This window comes from Amblyomma mixtum, chromosome 1 (genome assembly GCF_055824585.1).
Source record: "Amblyomma mixtum isolate Tamu chromosome 1, ASM5582458v1, whole genome shotgun sequence".
Classification (NCBI taxonomy): Eukaryota; Metazoa; Arthropoda; class Arachnida; order Ixodida; family Ixodidae; genus Amblyomma; species Amblyomma mixtum.
Genome location: NC_143012.1, coordinates 69490266 through 69504658, shown reverse-complemented (window position 1 = coordinate 69504658; position 14393 = coordinate 69490266). Strand labels below are relative to the sequence as shown.

The following is a 14393-nucleotide window of genomic DNA, read 5'->3' as shown; positions in this document are numbered from 1 at the left end:
GCGAATGACAGCGTGTGGTGGCCTACCGACGTCATGGGACTAGTGACGTCTGTTTTCCCGGTTTTGGTTTCAAAATCGCTCCCTACGAAGACACCAATCGGCCCGCGAATTTTAAAAAACGCGATTTTTAAAAAGCCATAATAAATTGCCGGCTCAGTCCCGAAGACTCATACTTGGTGTCAGTGCTTCTGAGCATAACTTCTAACATTTACAAGCGTCTTTTAATTCTTTTCATGGTCCCTTTAAGAACGAAGCGTTAAATGCCCCTCAAAGGGGCCCCCTCCCGGCCTATGGGGTGTACCGATTCCCTCCCTAGACAGATTCCGTTGGATCTGCTAGTGTGAAATCGGGGTAGGGGGGCCAAGGTTAACCACAGCTTAATCTAGGATTAACCGCGGTCTCATGAAAATTGGGCATGGAGAGCGCGTCGCCCTATTTTGCCGCTTTGGTCATCGCCTCCCATTTGGCGAAGAGACAGTACATTTCGATCCGGCTTGAGTGCAAGATTATCTGCAAAAATATTATTTAAAAAGATTTAAGATTATCTTCAGGGAGCAATCACTGAACGTTGAGCTATTTTATTCCAGCGAAGTAATACAGATAATGATTTGCAGATTATACTGTGCATTTTCGAGCTTGGCTGCGCCTCATGCGTCAAGTACACATTTCGAATTCTGCTTATCCCTAGCTTTGACATGAAGGACAGGCTGGTGGGGAGGTGACAGCTTTCTAATTCGCCCACAGTCACGTGTGTGTGAACCATCCATCTGCCCCACTAATCCCCGGAATGCATTCACTTACATTCTGTAAATTAGTATCCTATACCGTCTACCGCTTGTGGTTCTAGCTGACCGACCAGCCGCGGTTGCTGACTACGTAGTTATGGCATTCGTCTGCTGATCACAAGGTCGTGGGATCGAATCCTGGCCGCAGTGTCTGGTCTTCGTGGAAGGAATGCAAAAAAAAAATTGCCAATGGTTTAGCTCTGGTTAAACCGGGTAAATTGCGTAAGCAATGGTATGCGCGTCCTTCTAGCGATTCTTCTGCGCGTTGCCTTCGAATGGTAGCATTGCGGCGTTCCTAAGCGGTGAGGGGTTGAGATTCATCGGCTTCATAGCCTTTGGGAAACGCGCCTCGAAGACCGCAACGTTGAACCTGTCGTTTCGCCCTGAATTAATTTTAGCCAAATGTTGCTGCAGGTAACGGACATTTACAAAGAATTGGACTTTTTACCGGGTTGGTTTCCTCTCCTGCTGCGCTGTATATCCTTGCCTACCTTTTAGTTATAATACCCATTCTACTTAACAAATATTCATAAATTAGGGTGCCAAAGAATTCCCAGAAAAAAGACCCGGTTATTGCTTTGAGTTACAAGAATTACGCTTCTGGCGCACACAGGGTGGCTTGCGCTACCACTAGCCACCCTGGGGAGTAAAGAAAGGGGGCCCAAGAGCATGGTGGAAGAGGCTGTGGGAGAATAATTTATTTTCAAGCTTGGTGCGTGCCAATCAGGTTGGACAACGCAGCTCGGCAAGCTGCTGTGGCACGGCTGAGGCATCCATAAAGTGCTCAACGGAGCTGTCCTCCAGTGAACTGAACAGTCATATCTGAAGTAATCGTTGCACTCCACTTGCGAGGGGACTATCGGGCTGCATTCAAACAAATTACTCGTCCTGCTCTTGCACGATGGCCTCACGAAGCGCCAAGCCCGCAAAGAGATGCATGATAAGTTTAATTATGGCCATCACAGAACAAAAACAAAAATGATTAAATAACACCGAATTTTGCGAAACACAGTCTGCGTGAAGACACTAGCAACATGATTTACAGTATAATTTTTAATTTATGCTTAAGAACCAACACCGCATTAGTTGCACAAAGTGGAATTTAAGTTACTAAACTTCCTTGTACCAAATGGTTCATTTTTAGTTTGATGCGTCGTGTCGAGCAAAAAGAGAAGGCGACCACGTGAACGGCACGCGCCGTTCACGTGGTCGCCGTTCACGTGGTGTTCAGGATTTCACGGGAGGGAAGTGGACGTAGTTCCGGCCACCTGGGACCAGGCCAACGAGGACAAAGAAACACAGGCCAAGTGAACCCACCCTAAGAGGAAGCGAAGCCCCAGGAAGAAGACCAAGAAGCAGACAAAGAACAACTTCCCAGAAGCAAGCTCAAGTTCCTCAGATGGAGGGCCCCTAACAAAGCGCGCCTGTCTTAATCACCCTCCACGCCTAGCTAGTTCCAGCGAAAACGAGTCTGACAGCGATGAGGAGAAAGGCATGCCATCCCTCTGGGAGTTCTGTGGGGGCAAGGCATGTGACTGAGTTTGTTTCAGACAATAGTTATGACTCATCTCCAGACTACCCTCTCACCTCGCCTGTGGTGGACTTGGAGGAGAACCCTTCCGTAGTCTGACTAACCAACCCCCCTCCCGATCCCCCTCCCCCACCACCACGACTTTTTTTCTTGTACTAGGCACGCTGAACTGTCGCGCCCTCACGAGGGCAGCTAAGCAAGGGGAAGTCGAGACGTCATTCGGTACGAAATCGTACTGGAGCTTTGGGACAAGGGGAAGGGGGGGGGGGGGGCTCTTGTTTTCCTTCGCGACCTCGGAGTGAAGATGCTGCGCCATGACCGAGATATTGAAGGTCCCTTCATTTCCACGGATTTGAACAACGGCATGCGTGTGTTGAACATCTACGCACCTTTCGGCACGTAAAGCCCTGGTGGTTATAAATGAATATATACCAGGTGTTCCAGCTAAATGTAGCCAAGCTTTTAAAAAACACGGGATGCCTTAGCCATCTGAAACCAACTGAGGGTTCTTTAGAGTCGTGTGACCTAGCCTGGAACATTTTTTTCGTTTTTCAAAGTTAAGTAATTAGTTAATCTTAATAAGGTAACTTTAATTATTGACTTGATGAACAAAGTGTCAATGGAAAAGTTGCAGATCGCTTTGAAAAACCGCTGGCTGAAACATTTGCAGCAACGTACTATTTGCGTAAAATAGTTTTTTTAGCGGCCGTTAACCGTAATTCAGACAATAAAAAAAGCTTCCACATGACAACCGTGCCACTTCAACGTCCCAAGATGCACCTTAGAGAATAAAATTCTGTTTTTCTGAAGTCCTCACCTCGATGAGACTTTGGGTGCACTTTGGGGCAGAGATGCGAGCGAGGAACTGGTCACGTGTTAACTTTCTTTTAAGACCGATAAATGAAGCTACGCAAATCGTACCGTGATGGAAACAGCACTACTGGCGGTTTTTCGAGGCGATCTAAAACATTTCAACAGGAAAATGGCGCAAAAGACGTGGACAAAAGAGACAAACACGACAGGACCAGCGCCAACTTACAACTGAATTTTATTTCGCACCAAACCCGCCTTTATGTAGGCCAACACGCCCTAACATCCGTGTAATCACGCACAGGCAGTAGAAAAGATAACTGTAAGATATCTAGCACATGAAGCGCAATAGCAACCACGTAACATATACTATCATGACTAAAAAAAAACCCAACAAAAAAAACCCAACAAAAGTATAGCAAACAACACTAAAACGGTCATGACCAAGCAACTCTTCAACACCAAAAACGATACACACTCATCAGTGATACCAGATGACCAACAAAGAAGCGTGGAAAAAAGGTGAAGAATGAAGCGTTAAGACCAAAGCAGTGTCAAAGGTAAAAAAAGGTTGAAATGGATGAACAGTGCAAACCACAAGCCTGGTTTACCGCTACGCACCATCGTTTCGGAAAGGGGGACGTGGCAACGTCTTGTCAGTAGCTACCTTCAAACCCACCTTGGACGCCTGGTAGGCAAGGACCCGTTTCTTGTGCGCAGTTCGTGCGAGGTGCAAAACCACCTGGAGTCTTTGCCCCCCAAGCACTACACAGGGTTTTCCATCGACATTGAAGAGCTGTTTTATTCCGTTCCCCATCAAGGACTTTTAAAGGCTGTCAGGGAAAACATCCAGTCCACCGGCGAAGTCCCTTTTCAAAATGCAGCAGGAGTAAGCGTTGACAATTTCATTTCTTTGTTAGAATTTTACCTAAGTTCGACTGCTGTTTTGTTTGATGGAAAATTCTTTGTTCAGAAGAAGGGAATATGCATTGGCTCGTCTGTAGCTCCCGCCCTTTGTGATATTTTTCTCTCCATTGTAGGAGCTGACATAAGATGCCACCTTGTTGATCCGCACGTAGTCTCTGTACATAGGTATGTTGACGATTTCTTAGTTATCCTTAAAGACACTTCTGAGCATGAGCTAGACGCTGCGGTCGCAAGGACTATGTCCGTGTTTTCAGAACACAGCCAAGGCCTCAGTTTTACTAAGGAGGTCCCGACAAATGGCGAACTCCAGTTCTTGGACCTTAGGGTACGGTTTTGCAAAGATGGCTTGTGTTGGATGTATAATCCGCGTTCAAAGAAAGGTTTGCTCCCCTTTGACAGTGCTCATTCGAAGCTTGTGAAGCGGGCAATTGTTTCGAACTCCTTGCAAGCGTCTTTGAACAAATCATGCCCCCATATGGTCTCGTCCAGTTTCAGTGCTCAAGTTCAGCGGTTAAAAGTAGCAGGATACCTCTCTTGTATGGTTACTTCCGTGTGTGAAGCCATACTGCAGAAGATGAAGCAAGGTCCCAAAAGCAAAGATCCGGTTTCACGCAACCGTGTGGCAGTACTACCGTATATATATCCACAAGGTTTCACACAACCTTAAAAAAGTAGCAGGCAGACATAATGTTCAGGTCGCATTCTCAGCCCCCTGCAAACTTTCTAAGCTTTGCGCAATGACTAACGGGGAAAAAACAACCGGCTTGTACTGTGAAACATCAAAACAAGTTCACACGGTGCAGGACGCGGGTTGTTTACCAGATTCCCTTAAGTTGCGGGCTCAGCTACATTGGCCAAACTGGTCGATGTTTTAATGAGCGAGCCAGCGAGCACTGCCGGAATCTGCGGAATAACGAAGGAAGCTTTCTAGTGGATCATTGCAAAGCCTGCAGGGGTTGCCGTCCGGAGTTCGAGAAAACTATTTTTTTGAGGAGTGGGAAGGACAGATTTGAGAGAGAGGTGGTCGAAGCCTTTTACATCAGGAAAGAAGGGAGCAGATGCGTCAGCAAGCCATCCATTACGCTTAGCAACGAGGAGTACACTTTTCTAGAAAGTTTTCTGTAGGCTCTTCGTTTTGTTTTGTTGTGCACGCTCTTTCCTTTGGCATTGGTTGCAATTTTTGACGATTTTTTTGACGATGTGCGGTTTTTGCGCGGTTTTTATTCTCGTTTTTTACACCTTTGACGCTTACCTTGGTCTGAGCTCCGCATTCATCCTTTTTCATGTTTCTTGTTGGTCATCGGTTATCATTCATATGGCTGCTGGTTGTTCGTTTCCAATTTTTTTCTCGTTTTTATACCTTTGACGCCGACTTTGGTCACAGCTTCGCGTCCATCTTTTTTCTGGTTGGTCATCGGTTATCATTCATGTGGCTGCTGGTTTTTGGTTTCCAATTTTTAAGGTTTGCACTCTTCATCCATTTCAACCTTTTTTTACCTTTGACACTGCTTTGGTCTTAACGCTTCATTCTTCACCTTTTTTCCACGCTTCTTTGTTGGTCATCTGGTATCACTGATGAGTGTGTATCGTTTTTGGTGTTGAAGAGTTGCTTGGTCATGACCGTTTTAGTGTTGTTTGCTATACTTTTGTTGGTTTTTTTTAGTCATGATAGTATGTTACGTGGTTGCTATTGCGCTTCATGTGCTAGATATCTTACAGTTATCTTTTCTACTGCCTGTGCGTGATTACACGGATGTTAGGGCGTGTTGGCCTACATAAAGGCGGGTTTGGTGCGAAATAAAATTCAGTTGTAAGTTGGCGCTGGTCCTGTCGTGTTTGTCTCTTTTGTCCACGTCTTTTGCGCCATTTTCCTGTTGAATCATGAACCAACTAGCCCAAACTAGAGTTCTTCTAAAACATTTCCATTGACACTTTTTTCCTAAAGTCTATAATTAAAAAGTTAGCTAATTAAGCTTAACTAATTTACTTTGATGAATGAAAAAACTACTCGAGACTAGGCCATGCGACTCTGAACAACCTTTAGTTGGTTTCCCTGGACTAGGACACCTCGTCTTTTTTAAAAGGTTGGTTACATTTAGCTGGGACACCCGGGAAATAGCACCTCGCCGCCGAACTGGGTCAAGTCATCACTGGAGTCCAGCAAGAGACGAGGAAGTCCAAGCGTCAGGTGCAAGACACCGCAGCCCATCTACTAAAACCGATCTAGGGCCCTGGGCTAATGCGGATGTAGGCCCCCTCTCCCTCTACTTGCCCCCTCTTTCCTGCTCCCCGCTACACGACTAGAATATATGCCATGTTTCATTTTAATTCCAACAAGTAAAAAGAGCGAAGGCGATCAATGGGATTCCTGCAGAAGTAACGCAGTAACATTAGGTTTACAGCGCAAAAAACACCAGGCGACTTTTAGAACGCCCGACACGTGTGCGTATATGGCCGAGCGCCGAACGCCACGGAAGAGCCACGTGGGCCGACCGACAACTTGCGGGGCTGCAGTGCAGCGCGCCGCCTCCTCTCCTCTTGCAGTGACGCCGTACACAAGCCGACAGACGGGTTTTCCTTCGCAGCGCTGTTTTAATGCTAGCGCATCAAGGAAAAGCGGGCTGAGCTAGCTTCCTAAAGCTGAGATGGGTGCTTCGGCAGCGACTAGGAAATAGAAACACTCGTTAATTAGTGCCCGAGAGGGTAATATTAAAAGTTATTAAAATTAATTTGATCACACGATGAACTTTTACTACTGCCCTCGTGGGGAAAATTTGAAAAGGAGAATTAAAGTCCCGGCTCAGTGGTTAGATGCTCGGCTGCTGAGCCGAGTACCCGGATTCAAACCCAGCCACACGTCCGACCGTGTTTTGATGGAGGGAAAATGCAAAAAGGCGCCCGTGTGTTGTGCGATGTCAGAGCGCGTTAAAGATCCCCAGGTGGTCGAAATTATTTCTGAGCTCTACACTACGGCACCTATTTCTCTCTTTCATTCACACCTTCATTCTACGAAATCAATACTTAGAAAAAAGAACGAACAAAATAAATTGTCCCGGCCACGCCGGTCGCATTTCGCTGGAGGCGGAATGTTAGAGGCCCGTGTAATATGCGACATCAGTGCACTTTAAAGAACCCGAGGTGGTCGAAATTATCCGCGTCCTGTATAGCCGGAGTTGATTTGGGACATTAAAGCCCATAAATCTAAACATAAGCCCATAAACGAGTGTTTCGCTTTCCTAGTGGCCGCCGGAGCACGAAGTGAAACTGTGGGACCTCAAAGAAGCTAGCACATCCCGATTTGTTTTTCAGTTTGGTAAAGCTAAAGAAAAAATCCCGGTGTTATTACTATAAGGAGTGCGACAAAATTTAGGAGACGCGTGCTGTTGTAAACACCAGCACATCTGTTCACTGAGCGAATTCACTTAATCTGCATTCTGTTTTCTGAAAAAGCTAGGATTTGTTTGGATCACTAAATCTAATCGTGCGAGGAGACGCTTGATTGTACCCAAACCTTCTTTATTAAAATTCAAGTATCAGACTGCAGTAATCGTTATACACGTTACACAATAAATATACAACAGATATATACAATACTTAAGGCAATACAAACACCATAAAAAGTTCACTAGAATACATATGAAAATTACCAACTCTAATTACAAAGCATATTTTAAAATACTTTCGTTGAAGGAAAGACAAGCAAAGATGACACCAAATAAATGTGGCACTATCAAAAACAACAACAATACAGCTCATTACATGCAGGCTCAATATCACAAGAACAAACAAGAGACGGACAACGAAGATTTACATCTTTTGAATTACACTGCTCAGAGTTTCATTGTTAACATGGAGGGTGGGAGATGATACATGCAACAAAGTCGTTGGAACTTTTCATGTACTCCGCAAACAGTTCATTTTAAAATGGCATTTTTCGCGCCTTCGCTTAGGCGAAATCAGATATAGTCTGTTCGAAAGATAGATCGCGGAGAAGGTCACTTTCAATGAACATGATAGCAAGCGAGTTCAACTTATTGTCAAGGAGGCTCGAACGAAGGCGACTTTTTATCAGCGACAACTTAGAAAACGATCTCTCGGTCTCACAGTTTGTCATAGGTATGCTTAAGTATATTCTCAAAGCAATGGAAAGGTTCGGAAACACATCAGTAAGCTTTCTTTCTTGCAGCAACTTCATTATTCCCAGGGAACTCGTGTCTTTGCACACAGAGTTGTGCAGAAAGTTCGCAAACTGAACGATTTCAGCGGGAAATGCTGGTTCCAAATCACTTTCGTAGGTTTTCACCAACCTCTCAGCCTGCTGTGCCAGAGAGCTAGGCCTCGCTCCCAACCTCTGTCAGCAATTTTACGAATCCGAACCTTTCGCAGAGCTCAGCGTAGGCAGCCTTTCGCACGCGCAAAGCAGAGCCTAGGCTATCCAGCACGACATTGAAGGTCTCCACGACAAATTTTTCTCTACCTCGTAGCACACTGTCGCTTTTTCCATCCGGGTGCTTACTCAAAATGATACGTTTGCCCTCATCCTGATAACATTTATTTGTACTCAGCGTGCGTGCTCTCTCCTCGAAGGCATCAAAGAGAGGTCGCAACGAATTAACAGAGCCTTCTAGAGAGCTCAGCAGTTCTAGAGCAGTAGAAATGTCTAATCCTGGTTTCTGAACTGCTACGCTCGTTTTCTCAAAGCGCTCCAAGATTTCACTCCAGGAAATTGCCATGAATGCAGTCTCTAGTTTTGTCATCATCTTGAAGAGAGAGTGCGCTTCGTTCCGAGTGTCACCGTTTCCTTCTTCATTCTTTGAGATCGCTTCAAGGCAGCACAAGACTGCATTGAAATTTTTCAAAATGGCCTTACGTGATTCAGCGTGCCTTGACCACCTGGTCTGAGAGAGACTTTTCAAAACAAGCTGCTCACAGTCACCACTTTCACCCATGCTGTTCAAAAGATGTTTCCATCGCTTAGGTGAGGCAGCAAAGAACACATACAGTCTCTGAGTTAGAGCGACAAATTTCACAGCCTCAAGGCAACTGTCAACACTACACGCGCCAACTAAATTTAGTGAATGACCAGCACATGGGACGTAGACTGCCAATTCGTTCAGGTGTTTTATTTGAGCTTGCAGTCCTTTGTACTTTCCTGACATATTACTCGCGTTGTCGTATGCTTGGCCCCTACAATCACCAATTGAGATGCCATTGGCTGTCAAGAGGGTCATCACGGTGTCGAAAAGATGCAAGCCGGTATGCGATTCAGTTGGAACAAATCCAAGAAACCGTTCGTACACTTGCCCATTTAAGTAGTATCGCAAAACAACTGACAGTTGATCAACGTGTGTAAGGTCTGGAGTGGAATCAACAATTAAAGAGAAGTATTTTGCGCGTTTCACTTCGTCAACGAGACGATCTTTGACAGCCTTTGCCATATGCTCGATAAATACGTCACAAATGGTTTTTGACAGGTACGATGGGTGACCTTTTCCCTTGTTCCCATAGCGTTTGATGTGCTCCTCTAGAAAGGGATCAAACTTGGCAATGACTTCAAGTACTCCCATGTAACTGCCATTTCTCGGTGAACCAAAAACTTCATCACTTCCCCTAAACGCTAGGCTGCGCTCAGCTAGAAGCTTAACTACAACGACTACGCGCTTCTACACCTCTGTCCAGTAAGCGGTCTCAGTGACAAGATGCTTAACCAGCTCCTTGTCAATTGTGCTGCTCGAGTTAGACCGGGCGAGCCATGCTGTCACACAGTTCCGCTGCTCGACGCTATTTTCATGAGCGCAAACCTTTTCTTCTGCTTTTTTCCAATCAGAAAAGCCATGAGTGGTGAAAGTACTCTGGTTGCTTCGAATTGAAAATAGTTTGCACATGAAGCAGTAAACGGAACCTTTGGACTCTGAATACATCAACCAGTGTCGCTCGTACGCTTCCCCATTTATAGCCTTTCGCACGAAAAGATGAGGTGATATATAACGCTTCTGAGTTGTGTACTGTCTTTCGGAAGACGGAAACGTTTCTGCGCGATTTTGAAAATACACTGATCCTTTCCCAAAGCATACACTCCGAAAGCTATCAGTAATGACGTCCGGCCACTTAGCAGGGTCACTTTGGAGAACCTCACAACCTACCTCCTGCTGCGGGGAGGTCTGTACTTCTTTGTTGTCGCAGCGAGAAGCCGTCTGACCAGTCCTCTCGAGGCACACTTTGTGGGTGGGAACACGATGACTCGAAGCCGCACTAGTAGGAAACAAGTGAGTCGGTTCTTGCAGTGTTGTTTGCTGGCGTTCGTCAGTAGAAGGAGGCTCATCGGGGATGTTTGGCGCCTGTTGATCAGCAGAAGCAGAAATCGGGCCTGGCGGAAAGGACACCTGGAGTTCCGTGGCAGGGGCCGGGCCGAGTAGCAACGACGTTGCTAACTCATGGAACAGGACAGACCTCGGTTAGCCTCGGTTGCTCAGATATATGGACGAACGAGGTTGGCACGGTTTTCCCAGGATCCAGACAACCAAGATGAGTGAAATCTGGCTTGTTGACAGGAAGTAGTGATGGAGCTGGCAAATCCTTCACAGAAGCACTGTCGGTACTATCGGGGTATTGGTACGGACTCTGGGTAGAGCAGTCATAATGCTCCGCAGAAGCTGCATTCAGAAGATACTTTGTCATCTTCGGCAGCCTCTTTTCACGATCTTCTCTTTCTAACTTCGCCTTTCGTTTAGACGCACCACTTTGATGCTTCCGACCGGGCATTTTCACATGAACGGACGGCGTCACAGCTGACAAAAAGTTGAGATAAAATGGAATTTGACAGGTGTGCAAAGCACGAACGACGAACACTGTTCCTCCGGACTTGGCGTGGCAAGACGAACGCGACCTCCTGATATCAGTTCAGAAGCGTTTGGGGGTAGGTAGGCCGGAGACGCTGATTGGTCGATGGAATGCGCTTCTCCGTGACGTTTTCTGGTGTTGCCCTTGTTCTCAACCCGACGTGGCGTCACCGCGCCTCCCTCGGCCTGTCTCTGGAGAACCTAGGGAATCGCTAGGTGCGCTCGCCGTGCCGCAGGTGCGTGGCACGCGGGTATTCACCCCCCTCCCCTGGTCCCCAACAGTGATGCCACTAAATGGCCGACATCAACAGCATACGCCGGGAACAGTATCCCCTCCCCAGAATAATTCCTAGTACCAACCACCGGTCGCCACCATTCGGTTCGAGAACCGAGGTTCACGAACCTCTGCATTTCCGGCTTGTGGCTTTCGCCGTTAGTGAGAACATGCACGTTCAGCTTTGGCGACCACAACGCTGCCAGCCTAGCTAAAATCTTATGCGGAAGTGCGAAAATGGCCATGGTGCTCTTTCATGCACAGCAGGAAGTGATTTGTGTGTAGACCATCGAGGAGGGAATGTACAAGGATGGTAGGATAGCACAAACGCTAACAAAAAGCAAACAAAAGCTAGTTGGGGCTCAAAACCCATTTTCGGTTCTAGCAAGTACCAACGTTGGGGAAAAGCCACCAGCTGTGGGCGTCTTGCAGTAGGAAGGGTAAGAAGAATGGAAGTTTTCGAGAAGCGGAGGTAAGGCTGCATACAACGCACGCGGGGTCGCGCCGCCCAGGGAAGCTTTTCTAATGAACTGCGGTATTGCCGAAAGACTGGTCGTTGACCAAGGCAACACCTCCTATGTGTTGACCAAGGTGGACAAGAGGAACATGTCACTGCCAGTACGAAACGTCAATGTTTTCTTCCAGCAGCGCCTCGAGAAAGGGTTAACTTCTTCCACTCGCCGAGACATTTTGTGGTGAAGACGCTTCGCAACGCACTGCAGATCTGACTGCCTTCTCTCTTGTCCGTCTACCAGGCAGGAGCTACTCGCGGCAGTTCCGGCAGGGCAGACGGACAATACTAGCGGGCAAGAGCGAAGGGGGGCCCCCACCACATTAATGGCATTAGAGGAATGCCACTGGTGTCTCCACTACGGCTCAGCTCGTACTGTTCTGGCGCAGCCTTGGTTGCTGCGTTTCGCCGTAATCGCTTTTCAGCGAAGTGAACACAGCATTCGCAGGAGAGCGCCGTGCTGTCGCTTATTTTCTTGCTCTGACAAGTAAAAAAGACAGCGTGTCATGGCACGCCATCTGTAAGGTTGGCGCCATTCAATCGCCTCTTTCCATATTAACCGGCGCCGTAATAACGACTGAAAAAGCCGCTCTACGAGCGGCGCGGCGACAGCATCGCCGTCGTTAGCCTGGACGGCGTTCGCTGTTTCGCTAAGAGCTCGTTTCCGTGTTTTTTTTTTTTTACCAAAGTAAACGAGGGGTCTCCCCTATCAGTTGAAGGTCGCGTTTCCGACCGGTCGTGGCCTGCGGGAAAAAAGCATCCTCCGTGGCCGAGTGCGGATCGCCCACAGTTCTGTTGTGGGGAGAGGGAGGGGCAGCATTCGCGCCTCGCGGCTTTCTTCAAAGGGTTAGGCTCGCGGAGGGCGCGGGTTAGCGAAGGCATCCCTTCTCTGACAGGGCGGTGCCGCACGGCGTGGCGCTATACGGACGATGCCCGGTGGCTGTGCGCCCATTTGCTAGCCTCATCTGGGAAGGTTTAGCGGCATCTTATCTGCCCCGAGGGGTCCCTGTTGCAGGAGGGCGTTCGTCGTCGCGTTTCCAAGCTGTGTATGGCACCGAGGCCGTGGCTTTTAGGGAGAGAGCGAAAACACATGTAGTGACGAGGCCATCTTGGACAAGACGTTAGTTCAACCACCAGGGCGGCTCCACTTGTCCGTGGAAGCGAAAAAGCGCTCCTCCGAGACGGTCTGGTCCTCCTCTCTGCGTTACCTTGACCTCCTCTCCCTCGCGTTGTGGCTGAAGGAGGCGGTTAGTCTCGGAGGGGGGATAAACGCCCCGACAATGACGACCGCACTCGAACGTGTTTGGCACACTCGTACTGCTTCTTTCGCCCCTACGCACCCCTTGGTGGCCCTGCCATGGTGCCTGGCGATTCTTTTTTAGGAGGCACTATTTCGAATGCGGAAAGTCTCTATATCTTTGACATTTACAGAAATCATGTTTTGTTTCCATTTTTTACAGAGTTGTACACGTTGTTTTATAGTTATTCTTTTCTCACGACCCTGAACAAGATTTTGAAGACCAGCAGCGGCAGCCACGGCAACCAATATTACAAAATAAAGCTTCGTAGGTTCCACTGGCATCCATAACAAAGGGCCACAAGACACCTATGGGCTATGTCCTTCGTAAAACAATATGGATGATGTCGAAATGGATGCAGCGGACTAGTAGATGACCTCTTCGTTTCAAAGGGCGGTTGCCATGTGTGTTGTCAAAGCCTTTTCTGCCGTCAAAGGCAACGTTTTTAGATCCCTTTCAGTTTGCAAGCTCCCCCGCGCCGCGCCCGAGAAAGCGGCCACCGTCCGCTTCCACTCACCACGCGGCGCTGCTGTCGCTGTCGGCCCGGAGGCGCCGGAGCGCTCGCGCTTGGCAGTTGCTGTGACAGCCTGTTCTCATCCGCGATAACATTGGGAGCGAACACGTCGAACTCAAATTTGCTGTACTTTTGGAGCTGTCACGTTGAAACTTCAGCCTCAAGGTTAAAGAAATGTTTCGCCTGGCTAGTAAGGGTGAGATAAAGAGCAGGCTGATGCCAGTTCGCAAAAAACCAATCGTTTGCATTGCGCTTTATCGCATCACGTTTGCGACGTTTAGCGCTGAGGATATGCGTATGTTGGAGTAGAGCTATCAATATTTCTTCGGGAGAATTCACGAAACATTAATGAAAGGATAAAACTAGCGATGTTCCGCTTCTAGATCAGTCACGAAATTCCGCGCTATATTATCAACGAAGCACCGCACATGCGAGCAGCATTTTGCACGTTCTTTAGAATTCCAATTTCAGAGAACACAAGTATAAATGCAGACACACTTAGCTGGATGCAGGGAGGGAATAACTATAGAAGAGCTTTTTATTTGAAATGATAGCACAGACAGGAGCAGCGTACTGCACTTTCATTTTTAGAATGTTAATTTCATTGAACACAGACAAGCATTAAATGCAGACACACTAAGTCGGAAGCACGGAGGGAATGGCTACTTGAAGGCGAGCTTTTTTATTTGCAATGACAATATTTCTCTGTTCTCTAGCCGACGGTTCACGTCTCTCGCCTAGAAGTGGATGCGTGTCACTATGACAAAATGCAGCACTTGGCATGTAAAAGTGGCCATATGCTCTGCACATCCAAGCCGAACAAGGTTTTGCAATTCAAGCTCGTCTAGCAGCTCCCAAGAAACGTCCCTTTCAAAAACGGGACCTTCCTTCAATGAAATCGGGA

At 47.5% G+C, this 14393-nt stretch overlaps 2 protein-coding genes and 1 pseudogene across 2 annotated transcripts in view; 2 read left to right on the top strand and 1 right to left on the bottom strand.

Moving 5' to 3' along the window:
• The window catches only part of LOC149366670 (flap endonuclease GEN homolog 1-like), a 517650-nt gene that overhangs the window by 409420 nt on the left and 93837 nt on the right, over positions 1-14393 (top strand). The window lies entirely within an intron of this gene.
• Positions 1-14393, top strand: part of LOC149366671 (flap endonuclease GEN homolog 1-like) — a 170030-nt gene that overhangs the window by 80219 nt on the left and 75418 nt on the right. The gene's annotated exons all lie outside the window — the stretch shown is intronic.
• On the bottom strand, positions 2219-10815 carry LOC149366674 (uncharacterized; annotated as a pseudogene).